Source organism: Symphalangus syndactylus, chromosome 4 (genome assembly GCF_028878055.3).
Source record: "Symphalangus syndactylus isolate Jambi chromosome 4, NHGRI_mSymSyn1-v2.1_pri, whole genome shotgun sequence".
NCBI lineage: Eukaryota > Metazoa > Chordata > Mammalia > Primates > Hylobatidae > Symphalangus > Symphalangus syndactylus.
This window is the reverse complement of record NC_072426.2, coordinates 111,767,398-111,785,646: the sequence shown is the minus strand read 5'-3', so window position 1 is coordinate 111,785,646 and position 18,249 is coordinate 111,767,398. Positions and strand designations below refer to the sequence as shown.

At 37.2% G+C, this 18,249-nt stretch overlaps 2 long non-coding RNA genes across 2 annotated transcripts in view; one reads left to right on the top strand and one right to left on the bottom strand.

Annotated features, from left to right (window-relative positions):
* Window positions 1–17,738, bottom strand: part of LOC129481062 (uncharacterized) — a 122,929-nt gene extending 105,191 nt beyond the window's left edge. Inside the window, exons 1-2 of the long non-coding RNA XR_008657247.2 lie at window positions 17,634–17,738; window positions 15,059–15,229 (exon numbers count right to left, since the gene is read on the bottom strand). This is a non-coding gene — a long non-coding RNA (uncharacterized lncRNA). The remainder of the gene's footprint in view (window positions 1–15,058; window positions 15,230–17,633) is intronic.
* LOC129481063 (uncharacterized) overlaps window positions 14,968–18,249 on the top strand; it is a 28,753-nt gene continuing 25,471 nt past the window's right edge. The window contains exon 1 of the long non-coding RNA XR_008657248.2: window positions 14,968–15,188. This is a non-coding gene — a long non-coding RNA (uncharacterized lncRNA). The remainder of the gene's footprint in view (window positions 15,189–18,249) is intronic.

The following is an 18,249-nucleotide window of genomic DNA, read 5'->3' as shown; positions in this document are numbered from 1 at the left end:
GAACATTCCACATCTCAAGAATGATTGCAAATTGTTCTCATTTAATCTTAGCTTTTATGTGTGCAGCTAATTATTTTCCTGTAAGAAATAGGTGCTAAGAAAGTTAGTTGCCTGCATGAGTCATGTGCAGTAAAACCACTTTCTCCTTTTTACCTTTTATGATTTTAAATGTATTCAACATTTCTTAACACAATTATTGCATTTTTTTATTGCCCCTATTCTTTAAGTTTTTAGCTTTCCATGTTTGCTATTTTATGCTTGTTTTTGGCCATTTTATTCTCATCTGAATTCACCTGCAAACCGATTTGGTGAAGGATATCAAATTGGTCCGGTGCGGTGGCTCACACCTGTAATCCCAGCACTTTAGGAGGCTGAGGCAGGTGGATCACGAGGTCAGGAGATCGAGACCATCCTGGCTAACACGGTGAAACCCCATCTCCACTAAAAATACAAAAAATTAGCTGTGCGTGGTGGCGGGCGCCTGTAGTCCCAGCTACTCGGGAGGCTGAGGCAGGAGAATGGCATGAACCTAGGAGGTGGAGCTTGCAGTGAGCTGAGATCGAGCCACTGCACTCCAGCCTGGGTGACAGAGCAAGACTCCATCTTAAAAAAAAAAAAAAAAAGATATCAAATTAACCACTTTTCTTATTTATCTCCAAAAATTATCGGGAGAGATAGCTATTTATACTACAGCCTAATTTTAGTTTTCTGAATGACTTATTGATTTCAGTGATTATGCTTTTGGGTTTATTACTCATGGTCACACTATATATTAATAAGCCAATAATAGCATATGACTTGTAATAAAGCTCATCTGGCTTCCCTCATCAAGAAAACAACAGAGAAGATAGAAACTTCTCTGTGCAATGTATGCTTCTTATTTTAACCCTTAAGAATAAAATTTCTGATTATAGATGTGGTTGGTATGCATTTGCTTTAATAGAACTATTGTTATTCTACTCTCACAATTATGTATGTAAATAAATATGGAGCTATTTCAGCTTCAGTCTTGACTGAGGCCTTAATATAATAGATGCTAACAATACCCGTGTTCCAAAAGGAGATGCTGTTAATTGCATTTCAATAAAACTGATTAAAAATGTGATGAAAAAATACTTATTGCATTTAAAAAGCCTGTAATAGTTAGTCTGTAGTCACTCAAGAAGACTCCAGAAATTAACGATTGGAAACATACAATTCCAATCTTGGAAAATGATCACAAAAAGAGCCTTAAACCAGAAATTGAAAATCCCTCAAGTTTAATGACATTGTAGATCTTCTAGAAGTATTCTTTTCCTTTCTTGGGTGAAAGGTGATTATTTGAATTTCTAATAAAAAGTCACCGAAGTCAGAGAGGAATAATGCCTCATGTATCAGCTTGAGGGTCCAGTGGCAGTAGAGCACCGGGCTGCCATTGGGTTGGTCAGCATATGTGACGGATGAAATTGTGAGATTCAAGATAAGAGACATTGTGAGATTCAAGATAAGATGAAATTGTGAGATTCAAGATAAGAGACAAAGACACATAGGAAGAAAATGGACACGTGATGGCGGAAGCAGAGGTTGGCATGATGCACCTGTAAGGCAAGGAACGCCGACAAGCACCAGAAGCTAGGGGAGGCAAAGATTCTCCCCTACAGAGTTCAGAGGGAGCATGGCCCTGACATCCTCTTGATTTTGGATTACCAACCTCCAGAACCGTGAGACAATAAATAACTTTCCAATGTGTGAAGCCACCCAGTTTGTGCTACTTTGTTACAGCAGCCCTAGGAAAGTCATACAGAATGTAGTTAGGCTCCAAGTGATACAAAACATAGGCAGTTTTCCTCGGTCAGATTGTGAGACATATGAGAGAAAGAAAGAGTGCTCGAGGGTCATTTCAGATCTCCTTCAAATGGACTACTTGGTGGTGCAAGGAAAACTCAACAAAAAGATGTTGAAGGTATACAGCTAGATACCCAAGAAGAGAAGAGTTCTGAGTAATGCTCTAGGGAGTGCTTCCATTGAGGGCTGCTAGTTAAAGATTTTCATTATTTTCCCAAAACTTCAAGTGTAATAAAATAATTAAAAAAAAGATTTTCATGATTTTCTGTGATGAGGGTTTCCCAAGAACCCATGAATATTTTCATAAGAGAAAGGATCTGCTGTAAACCTCAACACAACCATATCAGGGCCTAAGTAAAAACTCTCCTGCCTTTTTATCTACTTTACCTCCTCTGTTTAGATCCTGGAGGGGTAACAAATCCACAGTAGCAAGCTGAAGGAGGAGATGCTGAAGCACAAAGAGGATAAAAGGGAAGAAGGCAATCATTCCTTCTCTCTTCCCACACTGTAGGTGGTCAATGTTAATCAGGAGCGAAGCTTTAACACTGAATTATATCCAGGGTTCGTATTACATTGGGCAGAACATACTCGATGTTCCAGAACAGCTTGGGAGAGTAAAGACTTCTTACTTTCTTGAGTTTGACCAGAAAAATCATGGGACCTTCCCTAGATTCCATATAAACTGGGGATGTGGGAGGCGGTGAAGGGTGGAATAATCACCTGTGAACTGATATGTAAAGGCAGATTTGATAAATGAATAAAATTATTTTCCATTCCACCTTATGAGTCTTGTTCATTCAAAATGTTAGAAACACTAAACATTTTATACAAAAAGCTCCTTTTAGACATTATTTTATTCTATTCTCATGAGAGGACTATGAAGTGCACAGATACTGTTGATGAATAGAAAGAGGTGTAGACAGACTTGCACACACTTTGACATGGGAATATTATTCCTCTCTGATTTCAGTCATAGTGATTATAGGTATTCTCTCCTCGCCATTAGTAAACATATTATCTTTGAAGATGTTAGATTTTTTGTTAGAAATTCAAATAATCACCTTTCATCTAAGAAAGAAAAAAAACACTTCTAGAAGATCTACAATGTCCTTAAACTTGAGGGATTCTCACTTTCTGGTTTAAGGTTCTTTTGTGATCATTTTCTAAAATTGGAATTGTATGTTTCTGATTAATTTTTGGAGTCCTCTTGAGTGAATACAAACTACCAACTACCACATGCTTTTTAAATGCAATAAGTATTTTTTCATCACAGTTTTAATCAGCATTATTGAAATGCACTTGACAGCACATGTTGAAAACGTACAATTTGATAAATCTTGACATAGACAGTCATCTTTGAAACCATCATCACAATAATAAACATAACCATTAATTTCCAAAAATTTTCTCATGCCCCTTTGTAATCTCCTCCCCACCCCCAAACACATAGCACTTCTCTCTGTGAGAAGGTTTTTTAAATTTCAGCTTTCATTTCTTTAGTATATATGAGGCTATATACTAAAGTATATGAGACTATCCAAGCTATTTCTTCTTCAGTAAGTGTTGTTTGTTTTTCAAGGAAATTGTCCATTTTGTCTGTCATCAAATTTATTACTGTAAAGTTATTAATAATATCCCTTTATAATTCTTTTAATATCTGTACAATCTGTAATGATATCACCTCTCTCATTTCAGATATTAGTAATTTCTGTGTTTTCTCTTTTTTTCTGATCGGTATGGTTAGTAGTTTATTGATTTTATTGATCAATAATAACGGCATTTTGGTTTTCATAATTTATGTTCTTCGTTGTTTCTTTGTTTACTATTTTCTTAATTTTCACTCTGATCTTTGTTATTTACCTTTCTATACTTAAAGACTTAATTTTCTTTTTTTTTAAGGTGAAACCTAAGACCTTTCTTCTTTTCTAATGTAGGCATATTCATGCTATAAGTTTCTCTCATATATTACTTTGGCCATATTCGACAATTTTTGATATGTGTATTTTCATTTTCATTTATTATAAAATACTTTCTAATTTTACTTTGATTTCTTCTTTGACCAATAGGTTATTTAGTAGAGGATTATTCAGTTTCCAAATATTTGGGGATTTTCTAGGGATCTTTCTGTTTTTGATTTTGAATTTAATTTCATTGTGGCCAGAAACAATATGCTGTATGATTTGAACCTTTTTTAGTTCTGTCAGTCTGTTCTCTTCCTAGACTATGGCCTGGAAATTCACTTTAGGAAGTGATCTGGAGCATGGGAGGCATTGTTTCCCACATTTTAGCGATCACTGTCCTTTGTTGCCTGATGGCCAATGTCTTAAGCACTGTTGTTTTCTACATTTGGTCCAGATTTTCAGTTGTTTCAGGTAGGAAGGTAAATCTGGTCCCTGCTACTCTATCTTGTTTAGGAGCACAAGTTTGTATTTAGGTTAAATATTGTTTTTATGTGCTTTCAGTGAAGCTACTATATAGGAATTCTTGATTCAGCTCTGTGTTTGTAAACAAAACAGTGGCAAAATAACAGGAAGAATCCATAGAAAGTGGGCAAAATATATGCTTGGTTATCGTCTGCCAGGAGGAGTCTGGAGTTTGGGGGGGGACAAAAAACATAGTGAGATTTACCAAGTGTAAAAAATCAGACCACAAAATGGTTAATAATAATAATTAGACTTCTAAAGACACTGTGAATACAAGACTGTAGTTGATTGTAGAAATACAGTGATATAATAGGCAAGCTCAAATGGAGACAAAGGAAGCCTAGGGTTCTAGTTTTTGCATGGACACTGTGAGATATTGGCAAGTGACCTAACCCATCTAAGTATCATTAATACAAATAACATGGTGAACTGGAATTAGATTTCTGGACAGCATTCACAGAAATTCTATCTAACAAATTTGAAGTAGGGCATTCAAATCTCTATTTTTGTTAAGTTTTATACAGGTTATATTGATGCAAAACTAGTTTGGGAGTCTGCTGATAAGATGAGCTCTTACATGGCTTTTCAGCCCTAGCCTTACCCATATTTAACTTTTAGTAACGATAATACTAGTTATCGTTTGTTGGACACTGCATATGTACCATCTTGGGTGCCTTACATACATGTCCTCTAGTCCCCTAGTCTTACACAGCAGATCTTATAATCCTCATTTTCTGAAAGAAGGTTGATATTTCTTTCTTAGGATGGCCTAGGAATGTGCCCAAGGCCACATATGGAGTCTGCCTAAAAACATAAATTTTATTTGTGACCTGGCACAAAACTGCTTTTTCTATTTAATCATGTTACCTATCAAAAGACTAGTCTGTATATCCTTAATGTTCTAATATTGTTGGTTCATGTCAGTCCAGTTTGTCAAAGGTAAAATATTATTTTGTAAGAAAGGGTCTTAAATATTCTAGAGAAGCATAAACAGAAGTGTTCTACAGATAATAGAAAAATAACTTAAAAATACTAGTACTTTATTGAACACTTATTTACACTAGGCTAAGGGCTGTATTGCATTATTTATTTCAGTGATTTTTACGTGTTGGAGGGTTTCTTAGGGACAATTTGTCCATTACCTATATATTATAAATTGAATGAATGTGTTAACTTAAGCCGTTTATAATACCTTTAAAATATGATACTTCATGTCCATAGGTAATTTATATGTGCTTACTATTTTCATGTATATCTTCCCTTTTAGCCTCTTCCACTTATCATCTCTTTATTTTTTGCTATTAGTTTCTTTCATTCTATTGTCATTTTTTCCCTTTTTATAATTCAAGGCAGTGCTTAAGAGAAGTCCTCTCTATGTGTTTATTTCTTGTTTTCAATTTTAAAACACTGGATATTGTTATTTCATATCAGAAATGGGTAGAGACATTCATACCATCCAGGTGTGAAGAAATTGAGAGAATGTTATATGGATCAGGCATAAAGATATTGCTGTGAACCCTGTGATTCAGGTGAAATAGAAAATATTTATATTTCAGAAGTTTTACCAAGATTCGAAGGAAGAATAAAAATTAATAAAAATGAAAACTTTTTATGTCCTGGCCAGATCTTTCACAAATATTTGTAATATTTATTTGTAAAGTACTTTGAGTATTTGGGGCAATGCTTTGGATCGAGGTCGCCGATTTAAATTCTGTCCATTCCCTCTCTTTCCTACCAATTGCCTTTGTCTCCCCTCTCCCTCTATTTAATTGGAGCTTTTCCCAAACTTGAGCTGATCTGAATGGAGTTGCAAAGTGAAATTAACTAATTCTCTTGAAAGAAGTAGGGGTAGCAATACTTTAGAAAGCTTATTAATTCCTCTTTTCACTCTGCCTCCCTGCTCTGCTCTCAGACCTCACTTGGAACCCCTGGAGAAGGAAAATTAACAAGCCCCCTGAAGCTGAACCACTACAGCCTTTCAAGGGAACTGGCTAATTTCACTTTGCTGCTCCATTTGGAGCAGCTGGGGGTACTGGTCTTGAGGGAAATAATAGGACCTAGTGCTTGACATCTTTGACATTTTTAAATAAAATTCAACTAAGTTTTCTCATCAAACTAAAAAATGGTGTTCACCATATGCCTACATCACTGGTTTATATACTGAAACAAGCTATTCATACATCTTCGTCTATTTTCATTTCTTAATCCCGTTCGAACCTTCCAAATTCTTTTTGATCCCTGATACTAAATAACTTCTTTCCTAAATGTCCAATGATTGTGTTTATCAGTAAGCAACAAATAGTTAAGTCATTTCTTTTTCTAGTGGAGTTCTGACTAGAATGCCCTCTGCCCCCACTTCCTTTTCAGAATCCAAGATACTTTCTTTGGTCCTTGTTTAGGATATTCAGTCCTGGTCTTTTAAAGCAGAAGCATTCTACATCATGCCTATTTCTATGCTTCACCCAGAGAGCATCACAGAAAGAAATCAGATGGCCCCTGGTAGCTCTCTCAATCCTCTCATTCCTAAATTCTCTTAACGCTTCTGTAACATGACCACACTTTCAGATTCACAACCCATTCTTTTTCTAGGTTAACAAATTCATAGGACATTAACAGTTTCACACTGTACTCTGGGGGCATTTTATCATTAATCTTTTTACATTCTGAGCCTTACCCATTTGAGTCTTCTCAGTTCCTCTCAAAGACATTTTAATGATGGAGCTTCATCTTTTGCCCTATGGTGACTAAATTTCTTCAGTTCGCATTTGTGTAGAATTTTCATAAAAGTCCTGCTCATAGTCTGAAATGAATTGCTTTTTGTAGAATGGCCCTTCAAGTAGTTCCTGACTAATGAGAGCAAACAAGATGGGCTTGCAAAAGTTAACATTCAAAAATATATAATGTTTAAAGTAACTATCATATCACCCACAGGCACTTTGGACAATCAGAGGTAGATGTTTCTTTTTGATATTAATCACATATATTTCTGTGGATCATCAATTGCTGTTGCATGCTTTTGTGTTGTGAATGTATTAAAAAGTATTCTTTGTGAAAATAATGGAAAACTCCAGTTTTGACATCAGAGCCTCTCACAAGTGAATCTGTTCTCATTATCTTAACATCTATCTTGGCTTGTAAAAATCCTGCAGGTTTATGATGCATCACGGTATCCTTCACTACCTCCTCTTGTTCTTAAACATAAAGCTGCCACTTATGCTAGAACAAGCTTGATAAGATTGTCTTATAGATCCAATCCATTTAAAGGGAACATTGCTGCCGACCCTGACATCCTTTTGCCGCAGCTCTTCTCTGCCTGAGTTAGAATATTATGCTCGAGAGTTAAAAGGATGAAGTGCGGATATACTATATGCACAAAATTACCACTCACTCCTAAAGGGTTAGAGCCTTAAATATCAAGATATTCATTCTAATATGAACAGAGGAAAAGTGCTGTTTTTGCACTTTCTTAAATGAGGCCATAGACTTCAACCATCTACTATACTATCCTTAGTAAGTGGACAATAAGAAGAATAATAAACCGTGGTTCATTTTAGATGCTAACCCACATCCAAATATCTGAATGACCTTCTCTCGAAGCTGTTTTAAATAAATGGTGTATAAAATACACACCAAGAGAGTCATAAATGGCCAAGGTGATATTTGAGGCCTTATGGGAAGTACTCATTTCAAAAATTCCATGCTCTGTCACCTCTAATGATCTTTGCCTCTTCATTTAGCTGAGAGTTGGCTCTTTAATGAACAAATGCCCTAAGCAGTCTAGATGGCATTCTTATTATGGTCATATATTTTGGAAGTGTGATGGGGAGAAATTGATATAAGAAGAAGATGTAACAGAAGGAAAAGAATACCTGAGAAATTGAGGGCATACATGTCCCCATCAAAGTGATAATAAATGTGGTGGGGTGGCAATGCCTGTGGTGGTGAATGCCAGTTGATGAATGAAGCCTCATATTTTGTACCCCCAAAATTTAAGGATTCTGGATGTATCCAAGTGTTTGTTGTATATAAGTCTGATAGGCACACAGTCTAGCCCATAATCAGTGTGCATGTATTTTTTTTTCATATTATAGAAATTTGGATGTTCCCTGGGGTTATAAAAAAATTCTGGGGTCTTCTGAGGTATTCCAGGAAGTGTGGGACCAAGTAAACTACTCCTAAACCTCTTGGAATGTCTTGAATTCTTGTAGTTAAGAAAGGAAGAGGAAAAACTGTATAAATAATTTGCCAGAGTTCCACTAGTTATCTTGGCCTGAGAATTGTCCCCTTGGAGGTAGTCCTGGTGGAGTTTAGAGCACCCCCGCTTTTTTTTTTCCAACCTCAACAGTCTCAGAAGCTTCTAGACCATAATGGAATCCTGCTAAGAGTTAAATATAAGTATCTCAGCAGTGTCATGGGCTTCTAAATCAGGCAACAAGAGGAAATTCAAATATCATTACCTGTAACTCAGTTAGCCTGGGTCATGAAGCTCAGGGACATTTGATTATCTTCAGTGACTGATTGTGGCTCCTAAATGGCTCTATTCCATATGGAAGCATCTTTTCCTTACATTTGAAACAAAATGTTTGAAACTAAGGTTGTATTAGCTCCTGTAAGCACACTTGCAAAATTATATTTGATAAATCTTTGGGTTTTGAAGCCACATACCATTTTAAAGCATATTGTGTCAAATGACATGGTTCCAGTTATACCTGGAGGAATTATTGGCTTTTTGTCATCAAACAAATATATTTGCTTTTGTACTATATAGGGACTCTGGACTAATCAAGAAGCACAAATGACATGTAATAATTGCTTTAATGTAATTCTATGTGACTTGTCACCCATGTATAGAGTAGACTTGCATGTATGTTTTCAGCATATTAAACTTGCTTCCAGTATCTTTTAGATTTTTTTTTAATTGCAAAATGTTTTTATTAATTTAGATGACTGGGAGCTAAAGAAAGGTAGCTTCTGGAAATTCCTTTCCGTGTATAAGTCTCCAGATTCAAATAGTATTTATCGAGTTAATGTTATATATCAACTTCAGAACCCTGCCATTTCATTTATTTACAGTGAGACATGAGTAGATAGAAATAGCCATATACTTTGTTTTTCATTCTGATATGTGTTTAAAAGCTCTGATGTCAGAAAGATGAAATCAGTTTCTGACAAGGGTATTGACCAGGGTATCTGTAATTCTCAAGTGATGAGAAGGGAAGAGTTAATGGGATTTTTTAATATGCTGAATAGGGCTTTTCTGCTGAATAGCACTACATTGTCTGAGAGCAACAGCTCTTGAATATTAAAAGAGAACCGTTTTGTCTTGTGCTGTTGCCATGGAAGGAAAGAAAGTGATTTTAGAAAAACAAACAGGAAAAGTCTTGAAGAAATTAGATAGATTTGAAAACAATTTGCCTGGTGGTATTCCTTTTGCCCAAACTGTATATATGTGTAGGAGGAGGGCAGGGCAAATAATCCATCCTTCCATTGTTTTGAAGACAGAGTAAAGCTCTATTGCTGTCCTTGAGACAGTGCAGAATGGGGGTGCTAAGGCAGGATGAAACTAATATGTAGCTATTATACACATTGGGACTGTCCTTTCATTGGGCATTCGTAGGTGCACTTACTGCGCCACCTTAGAGGCAGCACAAGCTACTTTTTGCTTTTACGTGGCCATATTTTTGTCATAGGAAAGAAAATTTTAGAAATTATTTTATCTCCATGGATTGGAAATCTTTCTTTATGTTATGCTCCATTAAAAAATAAAAACCAGTTCAAAGTCTCAGTGCTTTACAACAATAACAGTTTATTTCCTACTCTGTCAATGTAGGTTTTAGGAGAGCCTAAAATGTGGGTCTGCCTCACTTATCTTCCTTATTTGGTGATTGAGACTGAAGGAAAGAGCCTTATCTTAGTCTTGCGGCAAAAGGAAAGAATAGTGACAGAGCCATGGGATGGCTCTTGAAGCACCTACCCAGAGGTAGCAGATATCACTTTTACTCACATTGCATTGGCCATAGTAATTTACATGGCCAAGTGTGATGTAAATGACCTCCTCAGACCATGGAGTATGCCTTTCCCAAAGAGAAGCATTTCAAGTCACATGGCAACAGATAGAGGCATGTAATCTTGTTTTAGGAAGGAGAATGAAAATACATAACTGAGATAAATAATGCCATCCTCATCACCCCTGATCGGTATTGAAGGCTTATGGAAATAAAATGTGATACATTGGAGGGTGTAGATCTTGCTTCTTAAGTGTATAAGGAGATAGGCTAGCAGTGATTCCCATGGTTTAGAGTTCCTGAGGATCACCTAAATAAGTTGTTAAAAATGTAGGTTCTCTCAGCCCAATGCTCATCATTCATCATTCAAAGAGTAGACAAATAAATTATTTTACACACCACACACACACACACACACACACACACACACACACCATGGGATATTATTCAGTCATAAAAACGAATGAAATAATGGCATTTGAAGCAACCTGGTTGGAACTGAAGACCGTTATTCTAAGTGAAGTAACTCAGGAATGGAAAACCAAACATCATATGTTCTCACTTGCAAGTGGGAGCTAAGCTATGAGGATGCAAAGGCATATGAATGATACAATGGATTTTGGGGACTCGGGGGAAAGGGTGGGAGGGGGTGAGAGATAAAAGACTACACATTGGGTACAGGGTACACTGCTTGGGTGATGGTTGTACCATAATCTTAGAAATCACCACTAAAGAACCTAGTCATGTAACCAAATACCATGTGTTCCCAAAACCCCATTGGAAAAAAAAAAAAAGAAAGCAAAAGGAGGAACAATTAAAAACAAAACACTCCTGTTCTAGAAAAAGGAATGCGAAGCATAACTAAACTAGTGCTTAGGCATGAACATTTGGGTGATAAAATTACAAAGAAAATAAAGACTTAATTACCATAAAGATCAGGACTGGCCGGGCGCGGTGGCTCACGCTTGTAATCCCAGCACTTTGGGAGGCCGAGGCGGGCAGATCATCAGGTCAGGAGATCGAGACCACGGTGAAACCCCGTCTCTACTAAAAAATACAAAAAAAATTAGCCGGGCGTGGTGGCGGGCGCCTGTAGTCCCAGCTACTCAGAGAGGCTGAGGCAGGAGAATGGTGTGAACCCGGGAGGCGGAGCTTGCAGTGAGCCGAGATTGCACCACTGCACTCCAGCCTGGGTGACAGAGCAAGACTCCGTCTCAAAAAAAAAAAAAAAAGAAAAAAGATCTGGACGGTGATTACTTTTGAAATTGAAAAGAGGGAAGAGACTGTGATTAGGATAGATGGATGGAAAAATAATATTTCTTAAACCTAGCTGTGGTTATAAGGGTATTTGGTTTGTTTTATATACTCATATATCTGTTAGATTTTACAATAAAAAGTTTTTTTTAAACACTGAGAAAAAACAGCAGGTTCTCTGACACAAGACAAGGATGCCCTCTCTCACCACTTCTATTCAATATCATATTGGAAGTCTTAGCTAGAGCAATCAGGCAAGAGAAAGAAATAAAGCGCATCCAAATAAGAAGAGAGGAAGTCAAACTATCCCTGTTAGTAGATGACATGATGCTGTATCTAGAAAACTCCATAGTCTTCAGCTGATAAACAATTTCACCAAAGTTTCATGACACAAAATCGATGTACACAAAATCACTAGATTCTTATACACCAACAACAGCCAAACTGAGAACTAATTCAGGAAGGCAATTCCATTCACAACTGACAACTGCCACAAAAAAATAAAATACCTAGGACTACAGATAACCATGGAGATAAAAGGTCTCTACAATAAGAATCACAAAACACTGTCAAATAAATCAGAGGAGACACAAACAAATGGAAAAATATCCCATGCTCATGGATAGGAAGAATCAATATCCTTAAAATGGCCATACTGCCCAAAGCAATTTATAGATTCAATGCTATTCTTATCAAACTACCAACAACATTCTTCAGAGAACTAGAAAAAAATTTTTAATTCATATGGAACCAAAAAAGAACCCTCATAGCCAATGCAATCCTAAGCAAGAAGAACAAAGCTGGATGCATCACATTACCTGACTTCAAACTATACTACAGGGCTACAGTAACCAGAACAGCATGATACTGGTACAAAAACAGGCACATAGATCAATGGAACAGAATAGAGAGCCCCAAAACAAGGCCACAGATCAACAGCCATCTGATCTTCAACAAAGCTGACAAAAACAAATGATGGAGAAAAGACTGCATATTCAATAAATGGTGCTGGGATAACTGGCTAGCCATATGCAGAAAATTGAAACTGGACCCCTTCTTTAAACCATATGGAAAAATTCACTCAAGATGGATTAAAGACTTAAATGTAAAACCCAAAACTCTAAAAACCCTAGTGTCTTCTAGGATTTTCTTATAGTTTCTTCTAGATTTTCTTATCTAGGCAATACCAATCAGGACACAAGCATGGCGAAGATTTCATGACAAAGGCACCAAAAGCAATCCCAACAAAAGCAAAAATTTAAAAATGGGATCTAATTAAATTTAAGAGCTTCTGCACAGGAAGAGAAACTGTTAACAAACAGACAACCTACAGAATGGGAAGAAAATACTGGCAAACCTATGCATCTGACAAAGGTCTAATATCCAGCATCTTTAAGGAACTAAGACAAATTTACTAAAGAAAAACAACCCCATTAAAAAGTGGGCAAAGGACATGAAAAGCCACTTTTTTTTTTAATAAAAGACATACATGTGGTCAACAAGCACTGAGAAAAGGCTCAATATCACTGATCATTAGAGAAATGCAAATCAAAACCACCTCACACAAGTCAGAATGGCTGTTGATAAAAAGTCAAAAAGTAACTGTTGCTGACAAGGTTACAGAGGAAAGGAAACACTTGTACACCGTTGGTGGAAATGTAAGTTAGTTTAACCATTGTGGAAAGCAGTATGGTGATTCCTCAAAGAGGTAAAATCATTCTGCCATAAAGACACATGCACATGAGTGTTTTTGTTTTGTTTTTTTCTTTTTGAGATGGAATCTCGCTTCGTCACCAGGCTGGAGTGCAGTGGCACGATCTTGGCTCACTGCAACCTCTGCTTCCCGGGTTCAAGCAATTCTCCTGCCTCAGCCTCCCGAGTAGCTAGGACTACAGGCACACACCACCATGCCCAGCTAACTTTTGTATCTTTAGTAGAGATGGGGTTTCGCCATGTTGGCCAGGATGGTCTCAATTTCTTGACCTCATGATCCACCCGCCTCGGCCTCCCAAAGTGCTGGGACTACAGGTGTGAGCCGCTTTGCCCAGCCACGAATGTTTATTTAAGCATGAATCACAAGAGCAAAAATACAGAATCAACCTAAATGCTCATCAGGGACAGATTGGTTAAAGAAAATGTGGTAGATATACACCATGGAATATGACGCAGCTATAAAAAACAACAACAACGAGATCATGTCTTTTTGTGGAAACATGGATGGAGCTGGAGGCTATTTGCCTTAGCAAACTAACAGAGGAACAGAAAACCAAATACTACATGTTTTCACTTATAAGTGAGAGATAAATGATGAGAACTCATGAACATAAAGGGAACAACAGACACTGGGGTCTGCTTGAGCATGGAGGGTTGAAGGAGGGAGAGGAGTAGAAAAAGTAACTATTGGGTACTAGGCTTAACATATGGGTGATGAAATAATCTGTACAACAAACCCCTGTGATATGAGCTTACCTATATAACAAACCTTCACATGTACCCCTGAAACTAAAATAAAAGTTTAAAAAAATGCAGGTTCTCAATATCACCTCTCCTCCATCTCACCCTGACTCTCACTTCTAATATGGTAGTTTGCACTGAGGTCCAGGAATCTGCATTTGAAGAAGTTTCTTGGCAACATTTTCTGAAACACTAACCCAGATGAGCTCTGTCTTCAGTCATGTGATTGTGCTGTAAGAAAAATAGTATCCAGAGAAATAGTTTCTATGAATTCCCAATCCTCAGCTTTCAATATTTCACAGTCCATATATTTTGGTATTCCTTTTATTCTTCTCTCTTCTCACTCATGGTAAAAGGAGAATAGAAAAGTAACACAAGTCCAGATATGTTATAAAAGAGGATTAATATTATCAAGAGGGGAGTTTATTTGTCCTCTTGTAAACATTCTACCCTAGACAATTAGAAACACACTGGGGAGTAGATTCCTTCAAAAGACCGTAAGATCTGTTATTTATGCATTCGTTTTCACCATTTCAGGATGCAAAGTTATCAGAAAAGACAACCTCTCTGGTCTCAAGCCAGGTGGGACACTACCAGGATGTGACTGGAATTCTTTAAGGAGGACAGATAGGTATCAAACGGGAAAAGAAGAAGAAGGAGAGGAAGAAGAGGAGGAGGGGGAGGAAGGAGGAGGAGGAGAAAGGGGCAGGGAAGGGAGATGGGGAGGAAAAATGTAGAACAGTTCTCTGGGTGGCCTTGGACCAGCCCTATTGTCCTCCTTTTTCTCATTTCTAGTTCTCAAGAACAGCTGTAGAATGTTCTGGGAATGCAACATTCTGAGATAAGGAGGGCTGGCTGGAACAGCCTGAGCTCTGTTCTGGGACCCCGCTTTACTGAAATAAGATAACCTTCAATGTTTTAGCCCAGCAAATCTCATTGCCCCACGGCATAAAACCCAGGGTGAGAGGCTTTCTGGGGTCCCTCAGCTGATACAAGTGGGGTATGCATGGAGGACACTCCATCTATCCTGGGCAAATTTCTTGAGCCTTGCAGACTGGCTTACAATGTGTCACAGGCTTCTGTTGTCTTGCTGCCTACCTGTAAGTAGTAAAAAGTCTCTTCATGCAGCTTGTTGTATGCACAGGTGTTTTCTCTCACTGGACTCAAGACAAGTTGGTGACCAGGGCACAGTGAACCTGCTTCACAACAAGAGGAGAAGGAATTCCAGGTAGATCGACCTTCTATTCCTCTGGGTATAACTGTGATCCGCTGTGAGAAATATTATTATATTATTTTTGGCAGTGGGCCACACTGGTACACCATTTGGGATGCGTTTGGGGGTAGGCTTAGAAATTCAGAGTGGAGCATACTGTTAAACTTATGTTAAGAATCAGGATGGGTTTTGTCTACTATTTTGATTCTATTAATACCAGGAACCTGAAGATAACAGGACATTGCCATGCCAGTTACTATTTCTCATTGCAGTGTTTCTTCTGAGCAGTAACTCTATGGAACTGGCCAAGAAACATCTTGTTCCTTGTACTGCGAGGGAGAGGGGCTGGGAGGGAGAGAGCAATGGCACTCCTGCTGTGAGGAAAGGGGCAGAAGCATCAACTCCCTTGCACTGTTGTCTTACATGGAAGGTATTCTGTTTCCTGCTTTTTTCACTTCACATTGTGTCTTTTGCATTTTTTCTTCTTTCTACAATGTATTTAAAACTAACATTTACATTCACTAAATTTATGCAATATTCCACCTAGTTAGTATGTTTTTTCTGCCGTTTCCCCATTATTTCGTATTTAAAATATTCACAATACTTGTTATTAAAAAATAAACCTAAAATAAACATTTTCATGAAAGCTTTTGTCTCCCCAAACCTAGTTCTCTAACATAAATTCTTATTTAATTCCTATGTTTAATGGAAAAATCCTTTTAAAATATGTTTTTTTTATTTTTAACATTTTAATTTACATGGGGCTAGATTTCAGTTCTTTCTCACTCACACTAGCTCCCCTTACTTTTATTCTTAATTTTGTTTCTTGAGATGGAAAGAGGGAAAAGGGGTGAAGTGAGATCTAGGGGCACACCCTGAAAAGTCAAAGGTAATTTAAATTTCTCTGAGAGCTATTTCTTTACAATGAAATGAGCAAATGGAAATGAAATAAGCAAAAATAAAATAAGAAATAATTAAAAGCAAAGACACAAAAATTCTAAATTAACAGCTTTTAATAATTTTTTTTAAGTAGAAAAATTCAAAGCTAGAGTGACTAAACTTTCAATTATGTGGAAGGCTTTAGAGCAGTGGTTCTCAGCCTGGGTGTGTGCCGCACTGATATGTTTGGAATGATGTGGGAAAGAGGATCACGCAGAGAGTGGGGTTAGGAACTAAGCCTAATTTTGAAACGCTTACTCAAATTGCAGCTTAACCATCAAAACCTGGGGATCCTCATCACAATGGTGTGCATAAAAACATAAGTCTTACTGATTAAAAAGAAATTAAGAACATTGAAAGGATGAAATTAAAAATACTGGCAGCTCTCAATTTGCTAATTCATATGTATCAATTTCAGTTACCATGGTTTAGTTAAATAACACCAGTCCCTCAATAACATGGTTCACGTTTCATTAACTATGGTATATTAACTGCAATTTCATGAAGTTCTAACCTCACTGACAGCACTTCAGTTCAGAAATCACTACATAAATATCAGACGCACATCATGATGAGTGACGGATCACCTCAGTATGGCTACTGCACATCTGTTACTCAGTTACCACCCAGCAAAGCACGTAATTGTGTTGCCTCCATGTCTTCCCATGATAAACTCACATGACATTTTACAAAACGGATGAGTAAAAGAAGGAATTGTGCAGCAAACGAAAGTGCAGCCAAGAAATGAAAAGCAATAATGCTGGATGTGAAATTAGATCCAGTAAGAAGATAGCTGACTATGGAATACTGACATTGCTGTCATTTCAGTTTCTAGGTATGAGGCCACATAAATTTACTAAAAGAGAACTTGACATAAATGAGAAAGGTAGTTGTGATGAACAGAATGAAGATGTCCTAGAGGAAGTAATGCTGGCAGAAAATTTTCACATTAGAAAAAGCTCTTGGAAGTGTTTCAAGACACTGAAAGAACGAAGAATACAATGCGGGAAGCCGATCTGAACTTAGAAAAGCGTATGATAATTCACCAGTGCGTAAAGAAAGATGGTGCCCCACATTGTTAGTTACATGACAGGGAGGCAAGCATGGTTTAAACTACTTTTGATAAGTTTTTATGAAACGTAACTTTAGTTTTAAACATTTCTCATGTTTTAAGTTATATTGTATTAGGTATTAGTTTTACTATTTTTATTTGCTTGTACCTTTGTCAATGACAGCAAGAAAGATTTTGATGTTTTGGCAAAACTTTTTAAAGGCCAAGGCCCAATCATTAGTTTTCTCATTGATTATTAAGATTGCTTTGCACAATCATCTTTGCAGTCCCACACTATTGTGCTTGTACTGAGGATTATCTGTACCTTATTTACTGTTACATAGTAACTTCAATACTGTCTCATTTAGTCTTCACAATAACTTGCTGAATGAAGCATGCATTATTATTTGTATTTAACAGAAAAGAGAGACTTTAGAGAAATCAAGAAATATGTTTAAATTTACACTTACTCTTGGCTGAGCTGTGGTCCCGTAGTTGTCCCGTATTCTCTCTTCACTACAACGCTGCAGAGACTTATTCCCCTAAGCTGCCCTGTCTGTCAGACGAGCACACCATGCACGTTACATTCCCAGAGTTCCAGTTATATCCCCTCCCACCCAGGGGCTCCTCTGTTTTGCAGGGTTCACAGTGGTCTCAATCTAGGTCTTGCCTTTATACATCAATCGCTCTTCTTTTTCTCTACTATTCAAGGCGTATTGTTGTTGTTTTAAAAACATCTGACTCTCTCTTTTCTAATGAAACTGATTGTATGTTTTTCCACAAGGCCAGACTCTCCTTTCCTATGATCAAATAATTAAAAGTAATGAATTAATGGAAGAAGCTTGCTAACCCCTTCCAGTGACCATTAGAATCCCAAGACTTCATCCCAGTCCTTTTTCTTCCTCAATCATCAAGCCCATCACTTTTTTCTTCTTACATCTTGTGGATTTGTCTCTGCTCTCAATCTCTGTTTCTAGATATAAATTTAAACATTCATCATCTCTGCTGTAGTATATTCGTTTATTTTATAAATGCTGATAACACTATGTTCCAGACATTCTTTTAAGTGCTTTGCAGCTTTACAAA